The sequence below is a fragment of the Apium graveolens genome, chromosome 4, assembly GCF_009905375.1.
Source record: "Apium graveolens cultivar Ventura chromosome 4, ASM990537v1, whole genome shotgun sequence".
Taxonomy (NCBI): domain Eukaryota; kingdom Viridiplantae; phylum Streptophyta; class Magnoliopsida; order Apiales; family Apiaceae; genus Apium; species Apium graveolens.
The window spans coordinates 223409127-223417233 of record NC_133650.1 but is presented as its reverse complement, the minus strand read 5'-3'; positions in this window follow the sequence as shown (position 1 = coordinate 223417233).

Here is an 8107-nt window from a genome sequence, read left to right as displayed (position 1 = left end):
GGTTGAGCTTGATGCTGCTAAGCAAGAAAATGCATACTTAAAGAACAAATTAAAGTGTGCAAGTGAAATTGAAGCAGTATTGAGAGAAAGGCTGGAGAAGAATGAAGTGAAGCTGAAATCCTTCAAAAATGCTTCTGAGTTGGTTAGCCAATATCATGAAAAGAACAAGCCATGTGCAAACATTGCCATTGGTCTTGATTATGAGGGTTTGAACAATAAAAAGAAGTCTGTCAGTGATAAAGGAAAATCAACTGAAACTGAGAATGTTCCAATTATTTTGAAGAAAGTTGAATCACCTTTGTTCAAGGCATGTGAGGTGAACTTCAGTGAAGAAGAGTTGATCATCAAACAGGAGATAGCTGATGAGGACAAGGAAAAGAAAAATGATGAGACAACTCAGTCTTCCATCTCTGTTGAAACTCTAAAAGCCAATCAAGAAACTAAGGAGCCTGTGAAGGAGATTAAAGCTGAAGAGGTCAAAAAGAAAAAGAAGAATAGAAATAGAAAGATTGGGATAAACAAAAGCAATAATTTTTCTTATGTTGCAGATGCTCCTAGAAAGAGGTGTGAGAATTGTGGATCAATGAATCACCTAACTCATCTTTGTAAAAAGATTGTTAGCAATCCACCTGAAGGAGTCTGCAAGTACAACGAAGCTAAGGATAATAGTCCCTATTCATTCTGTGACAAGTTTGACTGCATTCCCTACAACATGAAAGTGATGAAGAGTTGCCACAAATTGAGAATTAATCTCATAGAATCAAAAATTGGTTCTATATCTGAAAGGGAAAATGCTCAACAGTCTATGAATTCCATTTTATCTGAAAATTCTCATTCTACTTCTGCAAAATCAGTTAACAAGAAGAAAGTGCCAAACACAGCTTGGCTAGCTAAACACATTTAATCCTCATTGTGTGCAGGGAAAAGGAAAGAAGGTCATATGGATCATTGATAGTGGATGTTCCAGGCATATGACAGGTGATAAGGTCCTGCTATCATAATTTGAGGAGATGGTTGACCCTTTGGTGACCTTTGGAGACAACAACAAAGGATTCACAATGGGATATGGCAAGATTGTTTCTGGAAATGTTGTCATTGAAGATGTAGCACTAGTTGCTGGATTAGAAGTAAATCTTCTAAGTGTTAGTCAATTTGCAGACAGAGGTTTTCAAGTTGTTTTCAACAAAGAAGATTGTGCTTTTATTAGCAAAAAGACTGGTGAAATTGCTCTTAAAGGAGTAAGAAAGGGAAGCTTGTTTGTTGTAGACTTAGACTCAATAAATAAGGATGGAGTGTGTTATTTCTACACCAAGGCATCAGAAGAGCAAATCAAATTATGGCATAAGAAGCTATCTCACTTGAATTTCAAAGCAATCAACACCTTAATCAAGAAGGAGCTTGTGAGAGACATGCCCAGTCTGGAATTTGCTCAACTGGAAGTTTGTGAAGCTTGTCAGAAAGGAAAAATGAAAAGATTAAGTCACAAGTCAAAATCTGTGAATTCTATAAGTGCACCTCTGCAACTTATTCACATGGACTTGTTTGGGCCAGTAAATGTCTTGTCCATTTCAAGGAACAGATATGCCCTTGTCATGGTTGATGATTTTTCAAGATACACTTGGGTTGAGTTCATGTACTCTAAAGATGAAACTCCAAACATTATAATTGAGCACATCAAGAAAATTGAGAAGCAAGCTGAAGGAAAAGTTAGTGTGAAAAGATTGAGGAGTGATAATGGAACAGAATTCAGAAACTCAACATTAAGTGAATTCTGCAAAAGCAAATGCATTGTTCAAGAATTTTCAGCAGCTAGAACACCTCAATAGAATGGAGTAGTTGAGAGGAAAAATAGAACATTGGTTGAAGCTGCTAGAACCTTGCTACAAGATGCTCAGTTGCCAACTAGTTTTTGGGAAGAGGCTGTTAATACTGCATGCTACACTTAAAACAGATATCTCATCAACAAAACTCATGGCAAATCACCTTACTCAATCATGTCTAACAGGAAGCCTACAGTGAAGCATCTACATGTGTTTGGAAGCAAGTGTTATATTCTAAAAGACAACTCTGAATATGTGGGAAAATTTGACTCTAAAGTTTTTGAAGCAATTTTTCTGGGATATTAATTGGAAAGAACAGCCTACAAAGTTTTTGTGATTGATCAAAAGAAAATTATGGAAAGAACAAATGTGACTTTTGATGATGATAAGTGTCCAAGCTTGGAATGCCTTGATATAAATAATGCTGAAGCCCTTGCATTTGAGAATCTAACCATTGATAGTGATTCTGATGAAGAAAATGAAGTTGTGGCACAACAAATGACAAATGAAGAGATCTCTAAACAAAATCATGAGAATGAAAGCTCTCTTCGGACACCTGAATTTGATGGCACAAACTCAGGGGGAGAAGGAGAGAATGAAAATGACAGTCATGGTAATACTGAAGAAAATGATGAAGGCACTAGTCAACAGACTCACACTAGAAAGTGGGATAAGAGTCATACAGTAGAAGCTATTATTTGTGATCCCTCAGCTGGTGTGAGAACTAGAAGTGCAACTGCTAATAAATGCCTACATGCATGTTTTCTATCTCAAGTAGAGACCAAGAAAATTGAAGAAGCCCTATTGGATCCTGATTGGATATGTGCTATGCAGGAGGAGCTGAATCAGTTTGAGAGAAACAAAGTGTGGAAATTAGTCCCTGTACCAAAGAACAGAAGCATAATTGGAACTAAGTGGGTGTACAGGAACAAAATGGATGAAATTGGAATTGTTACTAGAAAAAAGCAAGGCTGGTTGCTAAAGGCTACTCACAAGAAGGGGGAATTGACTATGATGAGACTTTTGCTCATGTTGCAAGACTAGAAGCAATAAGAATTTTTCTGGCATTTGCTGCACACTCAAATTTCAAGGTGTACCAAATGGATGTCAAGAGTGTTTTTCTTAATGGTGAACTAGAAGAAGAAGTTTATATGCAACAGCCACCTGGCTTTGAAGATCCAGAATTTCCTAACTTTGTTTACAAATTACTCAAGGCTCTATATGGATTGAAATATGCACCTAGAGCCTGGTATGACACTCTGTCAGAATTTCTACTCAAACATGGTTTTACCAGAGGTACTATTGATAAGACTCTCTTCTACAAGAAGTATGGTGAAGATATGATCCTAGTTCAAATCTATGTGGATGATATCATCTTTGGATCTACAAATGAAAAGCTTTGTCAAAGATTCTCTAGGCTAATGCAGAGTGAGTATGAAATGAGCATGATGGAAGAATTGAGTTACTTCCTTGGCCTTCAAGTTAGTCAAAGAAGTGATGGTATTTTCATCAGCCAAACCAAATATGTGAATGACTTATTGAAGAAATTTGGTATAGTGGATAGCTCACCTGGATCTACACCAATGTCTACTGCAACCAAGTTGGATGAAGACAAGAAAGGAAAGAGTGTGGATATTTCAAGCTACAGAGGGATGATTGGATCATTGCTTTATTTGACTACTAGTAGACAAGACATCATGTTTGCTACTTGTCTATGTGCTAGATTTCAAGCCAATCCAAAGGAATCACATTTGATGGCTGTGAAAAGGATTTTCAGATATTTAAAGGGAACTCTAAACTTGGGATTATGGTATTCTAATGGAACTGGTTTTGAAGCTGTTGGATACACAGATGCAGATTTTGCTGGATGCAGGGTTGATAGGAAAAATACTAGTGGAAGCTGTCAATTTCTTGGTCAAAGACTTGTATCCTGGTATAGTAAGAAACAACAATCTATGTCAACTTCCACAGCTGAGGCTGAATATATAGCTGCTGGAAGTTGTTGTGCTCAGGTTCTTTGGATTAGAAATCAACTAATGGACTATGGTCTAGTGTTACACAAAATTCCTATTATGTGTGACAATACTAGTGCCATATCTATAGTAGCTAATCCGGTTAATCATTCTAGAACAAAGCACATTGATGTTAGGTACCATTTTATCAGGGAACATGCTGCAAATGGTACCATTGAGCTCATTTTTGTTCCAATAGAGAAACAATTAGCTGACATTTTTACTAAACCTTTGGATGAAGCAACCTTCACTAGACTTGTGAGTGAAATTGGAATGCTCAATTCTTCATCCTAAGGCAAGAACTCAGCCAATGTGTTGCAGCAGATTAATTTCTAATAAATCAACCTAGTTTGATTTAATTGGAAATTAACTGAAATATGAATTATAAATATTTCAGAATCTCTGTATATTTATTTTTCTTAAAAACTCAAAAATTAACTTAGAATATTTAAAATTCTAATTAAACTGCTTAGTTGTTAATTTACATCTTAAATGTGTAAAATTAACACAAGGCAGAACAACAGTACTCAAAGGTATAGAGAACTGAGTTCTCGATAAGTCAAAATGACTTATCGACAAGTCATTTTAGAGTTCTCGAGTGAGTCTTCGATAAGTCTATTTACAGACTTCTCGAATGACTTCTTGATAAGCTCTATTATGACTTATCGATAAGATCATGTAGAGTTCTCTAATAGTGTTAATTCACAGAGTTCTCGACAAGGATATTTTGAGACTTATCAATAACTCAGAACTAGAATAATTTAATTTAATGAATTATTTTAGACAAATACTTTTGGAAAATTTATTCTGATTTCAATTTGATTCAATTCAAATAAATTAGAATCCTTTTAGTCCATTTTTGGACAAACTGGGCATTTATCTGACATTTCGATAAGTCGTTTTTGAGTTCTCTATAAGAGTAATTTAAAATGACTTCTTGATATGTACTTCACATCTCTAAATGACTTCTCAATAGACAACCCTAAATGTCTATTTTTGAGTTCTCGACAAGTCATCTACTTTTTCTATAAATACCCAGACTTCTCGATACATACACTGTCCTTACACTTTTTCGAGATCTCAAGTGACCTAGCTTTCAGACAAAAGGCGATTTCTCTTTCGTTTTTGCTCCTTTCTCAAAACTTTTTCTTACCCACTACTTCTAAATATTAAAATGGCACAAAATATTGTTAGAGCTATCATTCCAGAGAAGGGAACTAACTTTATTGCTTTTCTTGATGCTAACCAAGCCCTTGATAGTTTCAAGGGGTTTGTGAAGTTTCTTTCTGAATCCTATATTGCAGGTGCTTTAACTGCAAGTCCTGTGCTATATTTGGACGTTCTTCATGAATTTTGGACATCAGCTATAACTAGGACAGTTGTTCTAGAGAATGTCACTTCTATGGTGGTCACATGCACAATTGGAGGCCATGAAATTGAGTTTTCAGCTGCTGATGTGAATACAGCCCTGGGATTGCCAACTGAGAACTATGGAGAGATGCCAACTGCAGATGAGCTGAGTGAATTCATGGACTTCATCAACTACAGTGGCTAAATCAACTTGGCAAGCCTGAACAGGACAAACCTTAGGAAATAATGGTCCTTTGTGTTTAATTCTGTAGTGAGGGCTTTCACTTGCAGAAAAACTGGCTTTGACAACATCTCAAGTGTGGTGCAGAAGCTGGTGTTCTCAATAGCTCACAACAGGCATCTGAATATTGGGGCTCTAATTCTGGAGGAGCTGGCTACCAGGCTTACTATGCCTTTGAAGAATAGAGGTAAAGAAATCTTTTTGCCAAGGTTTATCATGTCTACTTTAGCTCATAAAGTAAATGATATACATTTGTTAGATGGTATTGATAGTAGTAGAATTGGCAATTGTAAGCAAGTGTCCAAAATAATATTTGGCTCACTTACTTCAAAGAATAAGGTGAGTGGAAGTATTAGAATCACTCCATTTATGATGGAGAGATTCAGGAATTATCCTTACCCTATGCCAGACATGAGGGCTCCTAAATTTGCTAGTTCAGCTATGGTTCCTAAGCCTGTGGACGCACAAATATAGGCACACCAACAGGGACCTTCCAAGGCTGCAACCCCTTCTTCTAAACCACTAGATGTTAGCAAACCAACCACTTTAGTCTCTCAAAAGACTGAAGTGAGTAAAAAGAAGAGAAATGAACCAACCCTTGCTGTTGTAAATGAGAGTGAAACAGTTCAAACTGAACCAGAGTCACCCCTGGTCAAGAGACCAAAGAAGAGTAAGATACCTGAGTTGACCACTCAAAACACCTATGTGTCCTCCCAAAAGGGCACAGTTGAACAAATGGGGAGTAAACAGTTACTAAATGCATTCTCTCAACAGGGTGTATCTATTGAAAAGAGCATTCACCCCAATGCATCCTGTACTGAGTCAGCACAACCTGCACCTAGAGTGTATGGTAGAAGAAATAAGGATGGCACACACAGTGAGGGCACATCATTTGAAGCTCCTTCATCCATTCAGGGGGAGCTGCCAACACTCACAACTGAGGAAACTTCTCTAATCTCTTAAATTTCTTCATCATATAGAGCACTTGAATCTGATTCTCAAGTGCACCAACACTCAAGTGACATGGTTCATGAAACTGTGCTTACCACCCAGAACCAACATCTAGATGGTGAGAGGATACTAGCTGGGGTAGACCTTGATGACACCATCACAAATATGGGGGTTTCATCAGTTTTTACTAAAGACCCCATGGTCACTATTGCACCTTCATGTGCACAATCATTTTCACAGATGAATAGGTTTGAGGGTAGTACTCTTGAGGGAGAGATATCTAAATCCTCTCCAATTCAATTGGAGGTTCCTCTAGAAGGAACAACTCCCCTCAAAACCCTAGCTGAAATTGCCTTGACAGTTGAAGCTAGGAGTACAATTGCCAATGACCCTGTTATGGGAGAGGCAAGTTCATCACATTTATGTGACAGTGCTCTGTAAGGTGCACAAAGGTTTGAGGCTGGTGTACATGACAGTAACCCAGTCAAATCTTCTCCAATTCAAATGGAGGTTCTCACTACATGTGGTGAACAACAAACTGTCAAAACCACAGATTTATCTGTGAGTCAAACTTTGACTTCAATCACAGGTGCTAATTTGGACATTTCTCAACAGCCATTCACATCTCAATCCAGCTAACCATATGTCATGGCTCAATGGCTACAAGATATAGAAGCTCAGCCTTCTACAGTTGATGACATGTTGGTAGATTAAGTCTCAGGCTTGGCCAATCTCTCTCAGCAATTGCTCACTTCAGACATGGGGAATCATGATTATCAAGCTATATTGTTATGCTTCAATGAAGAGGTTGAACAACAAAAGGAGAAGATAGTAGATGAGGCTGAAGAGGATGGCAATGTAGATGCCTGGTTGTCTGATGACCATGTGGCAGATGTGGATGAAGTTTTGGCTAGATTCAGGAGGGAGTACATAACCATCATGGGAAGTAATGTTAAATCTCTCACTCCTCCTGAAGTCTATGATGCCATCATAGATGTGCACAAAGCTCAACTCAAGGCTTTCCATCTCTTTGGAAAGGCCCTTAAAGTAAAATTGACTGGACATGAAGATAAAATCAGGAAGCTGATCAAGGAAAAGATGGATGACATTGTGCCTTCTCAAAAGGACATCAAGAATCAATTCCAGTCTTTCACTGAGCAAATATCAAGGATGAATCTGGCCTCCATAGACAAGGAAGTGTCAAATATGAAGAGTTCTTTCAAGGCCCTGTTTGATCAAGTTCAAGCTCATATCATAAATTCAAATGATACCAGGGTCAAGCTAAATCAAATGCATACTGCTAGGTATGAGCCTTCATTTCTTCTCATGGAGGGTGTCACAAAAGCTGTTGATGAACACTTTGGGTCCTTCTCAACCAAAACCTCTACTCCTCAAATAAAATAACTTCAAGATCAAATTTCTTCACTTCAAGCTTCCATCTCAGATTTATCTTCAAGAGTCAGAGCTCTAACCACATTGGTTGAGAGTTAACAACATGATATTCAGGCCCTAGTGGAGTCCCATAAGCATTTACAAATGCAGAATACAGTTGCTTCGGGAGCCATTATGGGAAAACTCAACATACTACTGTCAGCATTGCCTGAAGCTGTAAGACCTGAGATTCCTACTCCCCTACTCATGCCTGTCACCAAGACTAAGGGGGAGATAGATGCAAGGCTAGCACAATCAAAACTCAAAAGTCAAGTACCAGGTCTAGAACAAGAGAAGTTCCT